The sequence below is a fragment of the Myotis davidii genome, unplaced genomic scaffold, assembly GCF_000327345.1.
Source record: "Myotis davidii unplaced genomic scaffold, ASM32734v1 scaffold36, whole genome shotgun sequence".
NCBI lineage: Eukaryota > Metazoa > Chordata > Mammalia > Chiroptera > Vespertilionidae > Myotis > Myotis davidii.
Genome location: NW_006287829.1, coordinates 3107554 through 3123258, shown reverse-complemented (window position 1 = coordinate 3123258; position 15705 = coordinate 3107554).

The following is a 15705-nucleotide window of genomic DNA, read 5'->3' as shown; positions in this document are numbered from 1 at the left end:
TGTTTTCAGGAGGATAGGGTAACTAAGCATAAAACAGTTATTTCTTTGATTGGTTTAAAGCAGGGGTGGGCAAACTTTTTGACTCGAGGGCCACAATGGGTTCTTAAACTGGACCGGAGGGCCGGAACAAAAGCATGGATGGAGTGTTTGTGTGAACTAATATAAATTCAAAGTAAACATCATTACATAAAAGGGTCCGGTCTTTTTTTTTTTTTTTAGTTTTATTCATTTCCAACAGCCGGATCCGGCCTGCAGGCTGTAGTTTGCCCATGGCTGGTTTAAAGTGTCTGACTCCGGAATTTCCATCTGTCTCTGTTAAAAATTACATGAAAGGGTAAATCAGTGAATGAACCATGCTCAGTTTTCAATATTCTGTGTAAAACTTTGAATACCAAAATAAACTTCTTCTTTTTTTCCTATATTAAGTATTCTTAGAAGAGGAAATCTTACAGGGTATTAAAAGCACTCACCATTTTGCTACTTCTCCGATTCTTCTCAAATCTCTATGACGTTTGCCCATAAATGGAAATGCCCAGTACTGCACTTAGACTTCTAAATGTAGATGAAAATAGGTCATCCTGATATTTTGCACAGTTTCTCTCCTTTTCACATTTTGTGGAGAACCAGTTTATTGATCATGGTTTCTTATTGTTTATGTGAAAAGTCAAAGCATGCTGTACTACATTGCTTTTCCTTCAACCTACTCAAAGCAAATAAAAAAGGCTCCCTTAAATAACCTTTGTTTACAGCAAAGATATGCAATGAAATGTAGGAGCACTTCAACTTCAACATAGGTAACTGAATAAAATAAATAATTCATTATTCTGAATACTGACTTAGCATGGTGCAGTCATAGAGGCAAGGAAATGAGTGCCTATTGTGAACAGGAAGTTAACTGAAACATGTAATTGCAATAAAGTAGCTAAGAAGAGAGTAAAAGAGTTGTTTAATCCATAATGCAGCATCTGTTTTAATTGGCATTAATTGCTACAGACTGCAAAATGAATCTCTTTATTCACACGTTTTGAAAGTGGTTATTTTGTGATTAACATGCTAAAAATATGACAACAATTCTTATATGCAAGCCATTCTTATGATGATGTTCATATAGGCAGAGTAATTCAACATTGTATCTTGACTTAAAAAATATTTATTTTCTCAAAATCCCAACATATTTTCCTTGAGGTTCCTAAGACTGGACCATAAAAATATGCTTACAAATAGCACATGATTTAAAATGTTCAGAATCAAATATATCCTAGATAATGTGGTCAGATGCATGCTGCATATTATCTCTACTAATAATAGAGGGATATGCAAATTGGCTGGGATGCCATCACATATAGACCAATTAGGAAGGGGCAGGGCTGTGGCAGAGAGCTCTCAGCATGCCTATGCCGGGGGTCTGAAGGGCACTGAGAAGAAGAGAGAGCAGATAGACAGTTAGGAGGATCAGGACAGGAGGGGAGAGCAGATAAGCAGTTAGGGGGATCAGGCCAGGAGAGGAGAGCAGATATGAAATTAGGGGAATTCAACTATTTAGTTTTTCAAAATGGAGGAAAATATATATTCACAAATAAGTGATGAAAAATATATCATTACTTCTTTTTCAATTTGCATTCAACCAGGCCTACAGGGGAGGGCAGTTGTGGGGGACTCAGGCCTGCAGGGGAGGGCAGTTGGGGGGGCCCAGGCCTGCAGGGAGAGCAGTTAAGGGGATCAGGTTGGCAGGGGAGAGCAGTTAGGGCCACCAGGCCAACAGGTGAGTAGCTAGGGGCATCAGGGAGGGAGGCAGGTGAGTGGTCAGGAGCCCTGCCGCTGCGGGGCTCTGAGCTTGCACTCTAAGAAACAATGTTGCAAGTATAGAAGCTAAACAAGTCCCATGCTTTCAGCCAGCTGGCCGAGCTGGAGTTGCAACAGAGTTTCAAGTATAGAATCCAAACAAACCCAGATCCCTGCTTTCAGTAGCAGTAGTCTCAGAGCTGCAGCTGAGCCCTAGAGCTAAAGCTGGCTCTCAGCTCCAGTGACAGGCCATAGAAGGTAAATAAACCCCAGAATTTTTTTTTTTTAAAAAGGAGAAGTTGGGAGCTTCAGTCGCCCGCCAGCCTGAAAACAGCCCTCAGCCCCTCACCCAGGCTGGCCAGGCACCCCAGTGGGGACCCCCACCCTGAAACAACAAGATGGTGGCTAATTTGCATACTGAAGGCAGGTGGCAGTGGGCACGGCTGTCCGTGGTCTGGGACCAGATCTGTGACCTGCCGGGGGGGCGGGGGGGCGGGCGGGCAGTGCTTCAGGCTGTCCACGGTCTGGGACCTGGAACCGTGACCTGGCGGGCAGGGGGCAGCGCTTCAGGCTGTCCATGGGACCAAGACACAGATCTGTTACCCTGGTGGGCGGGGGCCAGTGCTTGAGTCCGTCCACAGTCCCGGGACCCGGATCTGTGACCCTGCCGGGCGGGGGGCAGTGCTTGAGGCTGTCCGCAGTCCCGGGTCCTAGATCCATGACCCTTCCCGTCGGGGCGGCAGCTCGCACAGGGGCGGATTGGCTGGGGTTGGGCAGGGCAGGACACATGGCTTCCACCCAGCCCCAGTTACTCTGGGAGGTGAGCAGTGCAGCGAGCCTCTGGACAGGGAAGGCAGGCCGGCAGAGGGCAGTCTGTACTCCCCACATGGTGGTTACAGCTGTGAGGGGAGCCTGCAGGCTGAGCTGAAGTAGCGCCTGCAGGCCATCAGCGCCCAGGAGTGGCTGTGCAAGATCCACCTCCTGGCCCAGAAGGTGCAGGATCGCAGGGACAACCACGGTGGCAGGCCAGACTAACATCCTCCTGGCCGTACTATGGGGGTTTGCGGATCTGCAAAGCCAGAGGCCTCCGGTGAGCATGAATTGATATGAATGATTATTATGTCAATGGCATGGTAGTAAAATACAGAGAAATGATTTTCTGAGTCAGGGAAAACTGCAATGATAAGCTCTGTTACCTTTTGAGAATAAATTAACAATGATGAGTCTCAATTTCTTGAAACAAATACTTGCTCTAAGCTTATAATGTGATAAGTCAATAACTTTCTACCAGGACAGCAGACAAACATGCAGCTAATGTTTCCATCTGTATTAAGTTATAGATTATCAAGGCATTGGACTCCAACAGGTGTAAAATCAAGAACAGCTCTTTTTGCGTTGTGTTTTAAATCTCCGTTGTCCTTTTAAGCCACGGCAGTTACATCATCTTTCCTGGCTTTGACCAATGCTTGAGCTGATATTTTCAAATATCCACATACTATTTCTGTTTTTCAGATATTACTAACTAAATACAATGTTGTGTTCTGCTTTATTTCAAAGATACTGAGTGCTCACTCAGGCTTTGTCCCCATTTCCAGTCATGGTAACACCAAATCCTCATTGTCATTCTCTCTAAAACTGAAATCAACATCATTTCACGTCTGTTTCCCCCCTCAATTCAGCTAACCTCACTCCAAAGAAAATAGAAGCCATATCCCTCACTTGGATTGCCTCCTGACCATTGTGCCAGAGGGGATCATAAAGGAAAGTTTCAGAACTTTTAATTCCTTCACAAAATTTCTTTTCTCTGGTGGGTAGCAAACTTCATTACCTAGATCATAAACACAGAAATTTATTTGCACTCTAGTTGCAATTCTATGACTAAAGTCGGGTCTCCTAAACTCAGCTTATTTTTATAGTTGGCGTAGTCAATTATTTCTTATACTAAACTATTTCATCTTATTTCCTTAGTCATCAGCACCCCCGATTTCCCATGTGAATGATATAATTGACACTTTATGCAAATATATGATTCAAAGGAAAAGTGTTGATAGTTGTAAATGAAAACACATTGTTGTCCATATTCCACCAGAACATTTGAGCCTTTTAGAGGATTAAAGTCTGTTTCTTTCACTTTTTTGGATGCATCCACTCACTTTTTATTTCTGTTGACTAACTCCTCATTGTCTGAAGGGCAATATCGAGTATTTGTTAGAAACTGAAAGCATGGGTTTAGATTGCCCTGATTAGACTCCTGCTACTACTTCTAAACCAGCTGGGTACATTTCTGCAAATTAGCTCTTTTCTGTGCCACAGTTTCACTATTCAAGTCGGCAAGTTAAATGAGAATGGAAAAGGAATCACCAACTTTCCTCACCACGTCATTAATTTCTTCTGTTTTTTGCCATTCTGGAGCAGCAATTTTACAACCGGTGTGCCATGGCACACTGGTGTGCCACAAGAATTTTTAAAACATTCACTACCTGGCTATTTAGTCAGGGGCAATGACCTCTTTTCCCTTAGATTGCCAAGTAAAAGGAATGACAACAGCCAACTTAACAATAGCCATCCAGTGTGACTGCATCAAAATTATACCTATGCTTTCATCAGATCAACCAAAACTATATTTTTGGTGTGCGCACAATTTTAATAATTAGTTTATGTGTGCTGTGAGATGAAAAATGTTGAAAATCACTATTCTAGAAGATAGACAGAACAGAATTCTTCAAAGAAGTTCACTGTTCCAGGTCAATACATTTTGAATGCCTTGGAGAACAGCATTTCCTCTGGGCCCTTTCAGGGTTAAGGTTAGCAGGTGGCTGATTAAGTTGCTCAAAGTGAATTAATTCTAACATTTTCATTGCTTGAGCCTTGAAACTCCTTTATAGTATGTAAGAGAAATTTCAACAGTTTAACTTTATTGACTATATGTCACTCTTGAGTCCAGACTTCAATTAGTTAACCTAATAGACTATTAACAGCACTCCCAGTAGATCAAAACAACACATAAAATACCCAAACCTGGATAAATACACCCATGCTACTGACTTTGTCCAAACTGAGCCTAATACTTAACTTACCTTTTGTCTATCTGCCTCCCCCTCACATGCCATTCAGGACCTTGCTGATATGAATTGAAATGTTGTTAGATATTTTTAGTGTCAAGCCCTTGTCTGCTTATACTTCTCTCTCAGGCTTACCTAAGTCTTGTGACAGGACAGGTGGTAGAGGTACCCATAAGACCACCATTTCAAAAGGGGATGGTTTCCTGAAGAGCGGCATGGAGTTGCCCACAAGCAATTGTAGTACCGGATTCTGGAGGCTGGCTTGCTCACATGAATCTGCATTTGCTCAAAGACACCATCCCATATCGCAGGGTCCCACGCATTCTCTACAAATGCCATCCTCATGGCAGCAAGGTTCATAAATCTGTTCACTAAAGAGCAATATAAGAAATATGTTGGGGTCCAGCCCCAACAGGTCCAGGGGTTCCCCAAGGTGTGGACAGAGTCGGTGAGGAAGGAAAGACACGGGGGCAGTGTTCAGGTGATCATCATAGCCAGGTTCCTCTCTTTATTGTCCTCTTACATTTGTATTTATACTATTTGATCCTAACCCTATCCATTCTATTCCAAAGGTCAGGGTGTTTCTTATCTCCATTCCAAGGTTACTCTATTGTTCTATTAAGCTACAAGGAAGTAACTGAAGGAGGTTATTCTAAGTAAAGATTATGTAGTTTAAGTGTGATTGTTTGTAGTTAAAGTGATTAACTACCTGCCTGGCACTTATTAAGGGTTTTTACTGATAAAAGTCCTACCTGGGGAAACAACCTTTCTTGGAGAGCTGACTGTGGATAAAACACATAGTGCTTAAGAAGGGGAGCAAACATATTAACAGTATGGTATAAATGCCAGGTCCCTTGAAACATCCCTGCAGTGGATCGGCTTCCAGCAGAAATATTTTCTGTATTGTTGGCCATATGGTCTCGGTTGAAACAACTCAACCCTGTTAACTTTACCATCACTTGCCGGGAGCCGGTCCATCCTTGCTGTTTCAAGGGACCTGGCATATATGGAATACTGTTCTTAATATTTTTGCTCACCTTCTTGGCTCTGTGTTTTAACCAAGGTCACCTCTCCGAGAAAGGTTGTTTCCCCAGGTAGGGATTTTCCCCTGAAGTTAGGGAGGGAATAAAACCTCTTAACTAAATGCCAGGCGAGTAATTAATCACTTTAACTACGAACACTCACACTTAAGCTACATAATCTTTACTCCCTGGAATGGAGATAAGAAACGCCCTAACCTTTGGAATAGAGACTGATAGGATTGGAATCAATTGGGATAAATACAGATGTAACAAGACAACAAGAGACAGAACTTAGATGAAGATCCAAGACACAGAACTTAGATGGAGATTGTGGCTGAAGATCCTGGCAAGGCTGCTGATCAACGGAATACTGTCTCCGTGTCCTTCCTTCTTCGCCGACTCCGTCCACACCTTTGGGGACCCCTGGACCTGCTGGGGCTGGACCCCAGCAATCACTATCATGTAAACCAATGTTGTGACTATTCCAAAACCACTTTATTTTTAAGAAGAGGTGGTAACCAGAGATCTATAGTTTGCCAACCCCTACCTTAGCATACAAGATTTAATGGGATTTAGCTCTTAAAAGGAAGTGCAACTTTACTACCCTTACAATTAGATACAGGATGGTCTTTATCTCTATCTGCCTGGTGATTACAGGTGAAAAGAAGCACCTTCAAGTTGTGCAGGTCTTCTGGCTCTAGACATGGGTTGCAATTTGTATCTTCGTCACTTTTCAGTGTTCTTTTCTCCTGTATGTGCTCTCTGGGAATGTCAGAAGAAGCCAGCTGCCTATCCAAGGTTGCATTTATCCTTGTTGCCATGGCACCTAATTGTCACAGCCATTTGGATTCTTACCATCTTGTACCTCTCCTGTATTTCATTATATCAGGAATGACCGGGATGATTCTGATGTGCCACATTACCCCAATAGTGAGCTCATCCCAGTGCTGTTTGACTGTATGAGAAAACCAAACTAGTCTCCTGTTTTCATAGTTGCATGGGCCCCCTTCTGGTGCCAATTATTGAATCAGTGATAACAATCCAACACAGCAGATAACAAATGATATAAACAAATTAAAATCATTTGAGGATGTTTAATGAAGGTGCTATTTACAAAGGTGTGGGCAGTATGTAAAAAGACATTATACTCTTTGGCAGATGTTTTATCTAAGATAAATTGATTTGTATTCATTTGAATTTCAGCTTGGTTTTTCATGATATCTTTTTGAAATATTGGAGCTATATTATAATACCTTCTTATGCAGTAATTACAGATTGCTTAATATGCTGGTAGAAATACCTGTCAAATTACAAACATTGGAATCCATCTTTCATGGAACTTACCCCTGATAGAATTATATAAGATTGAAATAAATTGGGATAAATTTTGCAGATATAGGGTTTGCTCAAAACACCATTAAAATCCACTATTTTAGGGAGGGAGGAGTGAGAGAGGGAGAAGAGTACATAGCTTAGACAAACCACTATTTCTTTAATACTAAAATTAAGAGAAATATAAAGTATAGAAAATAAATATAAAATATTTATTATTAAAATGAAGTATAGTATATAAATATAAAGTATAGAAAAACTTGGAAATACATATGTATATTCTCAGTTACATATAAAAATTTAAGTAGTTAAAAGTGTTTTAGTTAAAATACTAAGAATTGAAAACTTGCTTAAAACCACACATATATTAATTGGTAGATCCTAGGTGAGCAAGACAATCTAATCCACAGCCCCTAAACAACAAGGTCCACAGACCACAATTGATCCATAATCTTAGGGAACCATCAATAATTACTTAGATTGGTTATTATTAACATGTTCTCCAAGTCTTATGTAAAAAGAAGCATATAAGGTATTATGAAAATTGCTTAGTTATGGGACTATTCTTCCTGCTATAATTTATTTTGGTGTTTTATTGCTAATTTTCCACCTACTAAAATCTATTTTTATGGCCTGGCTGGTATGCCTCAGTGGTTGAACATTGACCTATGCACCAAGAGGTCTCTAGTTCCATTCCTAGTCAGGGACATGCCCAGTTGCAGACTCGATCCCCAGTAGGAAGCCTACAGGAGACAGTCCATTGATGTTGATGTTTCTCTCTCATTGATGTTCCTCTCTCTCCACCTCTCCCTTCCTCTGTCTCTAAAATCAATAAAAACATATTTTTAAAAACATATAGGTTTGTGTTAACCTTAAATTGGCCTATCTCAGTTTAATTTTTGGCAAACCTTAACTGCTGAAATGTAAAAAAAAAAAAAAAGGTTTGATGTATACTGCTATAGTACCTTCATATTTAGAATTATTTTTTCTTATATTCAGTCAGAAATTTTCATTTTATTTTTGGCCTGGCCATCAATAAAGATGTTAAAAGGTATTTGCCCATTCCCTTATATTATTTAATATCAGTAATTCCTAATTCTACTTGTTGTTTTTCTCAAAATAAAAATAAATAAAAATGTCCAGGAAAGAAGTTATACATTATGCAACTCAGATACTATTAAGATAAGTGTGAATAGAAAACAAGGTGATAACCACTAAAAGGTAAAAGTTTAAATTTAGGGAAACTCACACCTTTGATTATAAAATGCATTTGCTAGAGGAATGTGTAAGGACCTATAGTGTTTGGGTGATATTCATTTTCAATGTGTTTAATATTTAAACAGTACACCAATATTATACACAAAAGAAATAATATTCAAAATTCAAATATTAATCACCTTCTTTAAACTTAGTGGCGTGTAGAAATGCATTTTTATGGCTATACATTTTTATCTTTTAAAATAACTTTGCTATTCTCTTTGCTCTTGATAGCCGTTTCTCTCACATGAGTATTCGGTTCATATTTCATTTTACCGCCATGGAAATGTAACAGATTTGGGTAATGCTCACATTTCTATTCTCTCCAACTAAAATTACTTCTATGCAATGCCCATTACTCTTTTAGAAGCACCCTGATTTTTACTATATATCTAATGCTATATAGTTACCCCAATGAGTCTCATTTTTAGGGTCAGCACAGTTCATGCCTTTTATGGAAAACCATCAGTGGCAGCTCATAGCTTCTTCTCCTGGAAGATATACTATGCAGTCACACATAATCAAGTGTGTCTTTTCAGCTGGGCTTGACAAACTAAATAAAGCCATCATGTAGAATGTCCAATGGCTATAAACAGTCTTCAACAAGAAGTGATGTTTTTGTACATTTAAAAACATATTTTTGTATTGATTTCAGAGAGAAAGGGAGAGGAAGATAGAAACATCAATGATAAGAGAGAATCATTGATCAGCTGCCTCCTCAAGCCTTCTACTGGGGATCAAGCCTGCAACCCATGCATGTGCCCTTGACTAGAATCAAACCATGGACTCTACAGTCTTCAGGTGGATGCTCTATCCACTGAGCTAAACCAGTTAGGGCAGTGATGGCAAACCTATGACATGCGTGTCAGAGGTGACACGTGAACTCATTTTTTTTGTTGATTTTTCTTTGTTAAATAGCATTTAAATATATAAAATAAATATCAAAAATATAAGTCTTTGTTTTACTATGGTTGCAAATATCAAAAAATTTCTATATGTGACACGGAACCAGGGTTAAGTTAGGGTTTTTCAAAATGCTGACACGCCGAGCTCAAAAGGTTTGCCATCACTGGGGTAGGGCAAGACATAGTTTTCCTTACACACCATTCTATGAAAATGGGATGTGAAAGATCACATATGTAAAATAACACTTCTCACAATTGTATCACTGCCTTCTCTCAGATTCACAAACTAAGAAAATAAAAAGTCCCTCCTTATCAGCTTTTCTGGTGTCCTATATATCTTCATGTTTACACTAGAGGCCCAGTGCATGAAATCGTATGTGGGTACGGTCCCTGGGCCTAACCTGTGATCAGGACCATCTTCTGTCCACTCACCAGTGCCCAGTCCCGCCCTGCCACCACTCACTTTGGTTCGCTGTGGCTCCCTGTGCGCCATGATTCATTCAGAGCCTGCAGGCCAGGAGGAGGGACCGAGAGATGGTCAGTGCACCTCACGGTGACTAGTTGAGCGGTTGTTCCAGTCATTACACTTATGGTTGCTGGTCTTTTATTATATAGGATAATTTCAGTAAGACCTTGATTTTGAGTCTAAATGAATACAAATATAAAATTTCATAAAGCAAGCATATAATGCTAACAAAAATCCATACTTGTGTACTTAAAATTAAATATTTAAAAATACTTGGACTGAGAAGTGATAATATATGTGTAACTACAATGCTAACCTCGTATACAAGAATGAGAATATCACAGAATTTTTTCTTAAAAAGCCTTGATTGATTCTGAGGAATTCATAGAATGAAGAAGGAATAAGGCATTCTAGACAGAGCACCATGACTCCCAATGAAATATCATGATACATTCAGAAAGCAATCATTTCATAAATCTTACCCCTGTAATAGCATGGAGGGGCCTGGAGAGCATTGTGCTAAATGAAATAAACCAGTCAGAGAGAGACAAGTATCATGTGATTTCATTCATATGTGGAATATAATGAATAAAATGAACTAACAAGCAAAACAGAGACAGACTTCGAAATAGAGATTAGGCTGACAGCTGTCAGGAGGTGGGCCTGGGGGATTTGCTGGGAGGGTGGAGGGATTGAGCAAAAAAGAAAAAAAAAAAACCTCAAGCACATGGACGACAGTGTGGTGATGACAGGTTTGGATGGGCAGGGGTAGGTGGAGGAGGGTACATTGAGGATAAATGGTGATGAAAGGAGACTTGATTTGAGGTGGTGAAAACACAATACAGTGTCAAGAAAGAAAAGGCAAATATAAAAAGAAATCTAGTGATGAAATCTAAATATATCTGGACCCCAGTGTTTTAAATGATTGGTATCAAGATGGGAAATGAAAGGGAAGGACACATTTTGAGAAACAGTAATGAGTTCAGCTTTTGAGATTTTGAAAGTGAGTATCTGTGGGACATTCAAGACCTATACAGCTCTTCCTGATTCAAGAAGAAAAATCTGATAGCTAGTAGTGGAAATCTTTGTATGCAAAGATATCAATAGAGTGACTAGAAATCTGATATTTAAAAAATGAAGTCATGCTATACCTTCCTCTACATAGCAAATAAACCATAAAAGATAGTTTAAATAAATAAATAAGTTAAGGAATAAAATGAACACCCTCCTATCTTACTAACAAAGGTGCACTTATAGCTTACATTCCCATGCCTCGTTTCACAGAGGAATGAAAGGAAATAATTACTGTAATTTAGACAGTAAATATCCGTGAAATATCATAGTAAATAACTGTGAAATATCGAAGTACTTTTTCTGCCTTGCTTGTAGTTCTGTCTTGTCTATAAACTAACCCCCTAAAAGAAATAAAACATGCCCTCCATGATGTCGTTATTAATAAACCCTTCATTACCTTCAGAAACTGTGTGGAAGAATTTGAAAAGAATATTAAATATGGAAAGAATCCTGTGATCGCATAGATTAATCTAATAATAAACTTTTAAGCTAATGACTCTTAGAGTACAATTTAATAATTTAGTAAATGACTCAACTCCTATTCCTATAGACCTTTTGAGATATAAATTTCAATTTAGTATTTCTCAGGCACACTAAAAGTAAAATACATATGCATGTCAATGTCTTATTTAAAAAGACTTTGAAATAGACCGATTCATTAACCTTTTTCTTCTCTGCCATTTATTTCAGTTGAATAAATATATTTCTTCCCTGTTTTGATTGAATAAGTGAGACTTAATATGCCTTTGTAATCCCTGTACTCATTAATAGAGTGTTCTTAGAATAGACAAAAGAGAATTAATGCATTCATATCTATATTAACAGGCATTTATTCTGGGATTTTTTAAAAATGAGGAAGAGGACTGATTAGTTGTATAATAATTATTCTTAAAGTATAAGTGTTCTAGCTAATTGTTTAAATTTGTGTATAAAATTATGTTTAAAATGCACAATTGCATAACTTCCAACTTCCTTCATGATTATAAAATACTCTGTAAAAATTCTATATATAATATATATATTTTTATATATCTATAAAATAAAATATAATGAAGACACTAAAATTATAATATGATAGCATACATAATATCAGGGAAATATGTTCACTATTATTAATATGCATAAAGTATACATATAAAACAAAATATCAAATTTTGCACAAAAATATATAATACTTAATACATATTAAGTATTATAATACTTAATACTTAATATAAAAATTTAAGTGTTTTGTAATACAATGTTAAATTATGTTTTGTTTTTGTTACCTAATTTTGGATATCTGTACTTTGTTCCATGAAGATATGTCATTTTTATAATGATAGAAACTAAAGAAGCAAACAAAATAAAATGAACATAATGCATTTTTAAATCATACACCAAGAAACAAAAGAAAACTATTCAAAGTTCTGCTTTCATAAAATTTCAGAAGGAAATTTAATCAGATATAATCTGACAGCCAACACTAGAATAAAAAGATACAACTTGTAAGACAAATAGTGAAACCTTTAGCAGTAATACATTTAAAATTAATCATTTGTAAGTTTCAACATAGTTCAGTTGATTTCTTATACAGTCAGAGGTGTTCTCATATAAGCCAACACACTGACTGCAATTAACTTCTATAAAATGACAATTTCATGTCTGCATTGAAGTAATTGGTGCTTTAATCATGGAAGTCTCTTTCATACAGGTCCAGTTGTGTCTTTCAGGTTTTTTTATTTTCTTATTTGTTTGTTTGGAATGGGCATGGAATTGAGAGCTGGTGGGAAATGACAGTTTGCTATGACTCCTGTACTTAAGATCTGTTTTAGTTGTCTATCGCTGCATAACAAAGCACCCAGAATTTAGCCTTAGCCGCTTAAAACAGGAGTGCATTTTTTTTAATATATTTTATTGATTTTTTACAGAGAGGAAGGGAGAGAGATAGAGAGTTAGAAACATCGATGAGAGAGAAACATCAAACAGCTGCCTCCTGCACACCTTCTACTGGGGATGTGCCCGCAACCCAGGTACATGCCCTTGACCGGAATCGAACCTGGGACCTTTCAGTCCGCAGGCCGACGCTCTATCCACTGAGCCAAACCGGTTTCGGGTGCAGGAGTGCATTTTTATCTCTCATGACTGGTGAATTGCTAAACATAGTTGAGCGCATTTTGCTTGGGGTTTTTCAAGCAATAGCAATCAGTGGTTAGATGGGCTGCTGTCACGGAAAGCCTGAACTTGCCGGAGGCCCCAGGAGGCTCACTCACTAGCCTGGAAGTTGGTTCTGACCATCTACTGGCTGCTCAGCGGGGCTTGTCCCTGTAAGTTCCTGCACATAATTCTCAGTGTGGCCTGAGCTTCCAAATAATCCAGACAGAGCCCCATGGGTTCTGTGGTGCAGCTTCAGAGTTGCTGCAGCATTGTCCTCACTGCGTTCTCTTAGTTACATAGACATTCCCAGATTTAAAGTGAGAGGGGCTGTAGGAGGAGGAGAAAACCAGGAGTGGATTATTGGGGAAGGGGGTGTGGGGGAAAGTGACATTTTTTAAAGGTGACGCCCTCAATCAGAAAACTTACAAGCCATTTGAAATTATTATTTGACTGTTTAAAAAATACTACAGTCACTGAAAATAATGCTCAAACCTAAATGGATCCACAAAAAATGATTATCACTTTAAAATATTTTCAGCCCCATTTATATCCTCCCAGAAACGTTGCTTCCTGATTTTGATCTATTTCTCACTGTCTTTACTTTTAATTAGTTGATTTTTTTTAAAATCAGGAAAACTAAAGTATCTTACACTGTACCCCAAATATGGATTTGGTTTTTAAGTGAAGGCAATACCTCTATAGTTATTGTCAATTATTAAATAACCATGTACTGGGTGAGTGTGGGGGAATGTTCAATATGAAGTAGACGTTTGAAAAAATATGGGATATTGAATTTACACATTCAAATTATCCTACTACAATCCTCTCTTCTCTGTAAACATACTATTTTATTGTCTTCATTATTTGCTAGACTTGATCGACTTCCTTCTTGATTCTGTCCCTGCTTTGTTGTTGTTGTTAATCCTCACCTGAGTATATTTTCCCATTGATTTTTAGAGAGAGTGGAGGGGAGGGGAAGAGAAAGAGAGAAATTTCTATGTGAGAAAGACACATCCATTGGTTGCTTCCTGTAATATGTCTATTAAGACACATTTCTAAAGTTTTATTCTATTATAATCATCCCTTAAAATAATTTTACATAATATTTCAAATGAAATGATCCATGTTACATGTCCTAAATAGCAGTACAGTGGCATACCAACACACACACACACACACACACGCACACACATGCACACACACACATGCACACACACACACTCCCACACACTCATTGCATATCTTTCTTGTTGGATTGAAATAATCAATACCCGCTGATTCCTTTAGTTGAATCAGTAACATGGTAATTTACAGTTTGCACTAATTCTTCCTTTAACATTTTTTAAAAAGATAGTAACTATAAAATGCATAAAAGAATGATATAAGAATCCAAAGTGAGAACTTAATTGTAGCTGAGAGAATTGTAGTGATCTTGGAATGTACTAAGCATGTAAATGCAACCACTTTAACTGGTGCTGTAAGGCCAAAGCCCATGAGGCTTTTAGAAATATTATTTTATTCATTTTTTGTTTGTTTTGCAACCTTACCTCAGAGACTAGTATGTTTATATAGCTTCTACAACAATACTGGATTTATAAAAACAGTTTTCTTAAAATCTTAATAATAAATACCTTTACTGACACTATGGGGGATATCAGGTTGTTCATGTTTAAACAATTGATTATTTTTTTTGACATACAAAAATGGATCACAGACCCAGAGCAACTTAACTTTAATAATTCAAATAACATCCTTTCCTTGATCATAGAGAATTCTAGAAATATTATGAGTTTATAGTGAATCAAAATTAAAGCTATATTTTTGCTTGGATTATTTTTGCTAGGTTTTTTATTACACAGAATAACAACACATAAAAAAAAAAGAACATCTCTCTGTCTGATTTAATGTAAAATGCTATGTGAATCAGAGATGAGATACAAAGACTACATTAACTTGCAACAAACATATAACTTACTCTAATTTATTTAAGAAAAAACATAAATGAAGCCTCATTTTTGTATCATGATTCATCAAGATTTATTTACCAGCTTTTTTGTTATTTGAATATAAACAGCCATCCTGGGTGTTTCATGCTTTCTGAATTATAAACTCTATTCATCTAAGGTTTCAATGTATGTTACTGAGAAAAGAAAAACGCACAAACATTCTTTCAGTGTAATGCACATTGAGTAAATATTTCTATTCAAATTATAAATGAAACGGGCTACTTCTTAAGCATTAAGTTGCTGGTAAAATTTGAAAAAAAAAGTGGTGATGTAGAAACATTATGCAAAGTTTAGATGTAAGGAATGAGGTAGGAGCATGTGCAAAATTCCATATCCTGTTGTTTTCCAAAATGCCTATGAAAAATCGTACTGCATAAAAGTTCTTGCCAACATCTGCTGAGTTTCTTTGGCTGCCATTAACAATGATAATAATAGATAATTACAAAGCATTACTAAATTAGGCACTGGTCTAAGTACTTTACATATAATAATTCACTTCATCTTGGCAACAACCTCATGTAATATTATGTTAAAAGTACAGATAGGGAAACTGGACATACTGAATTAGATAATGAAACAAATTAGAATGAGGATCATGATTGTAAAAAAACAAACAAACAAACAAAAAAACAAGCAAAAAAGCAAATTGAGCTTTAAATCTTC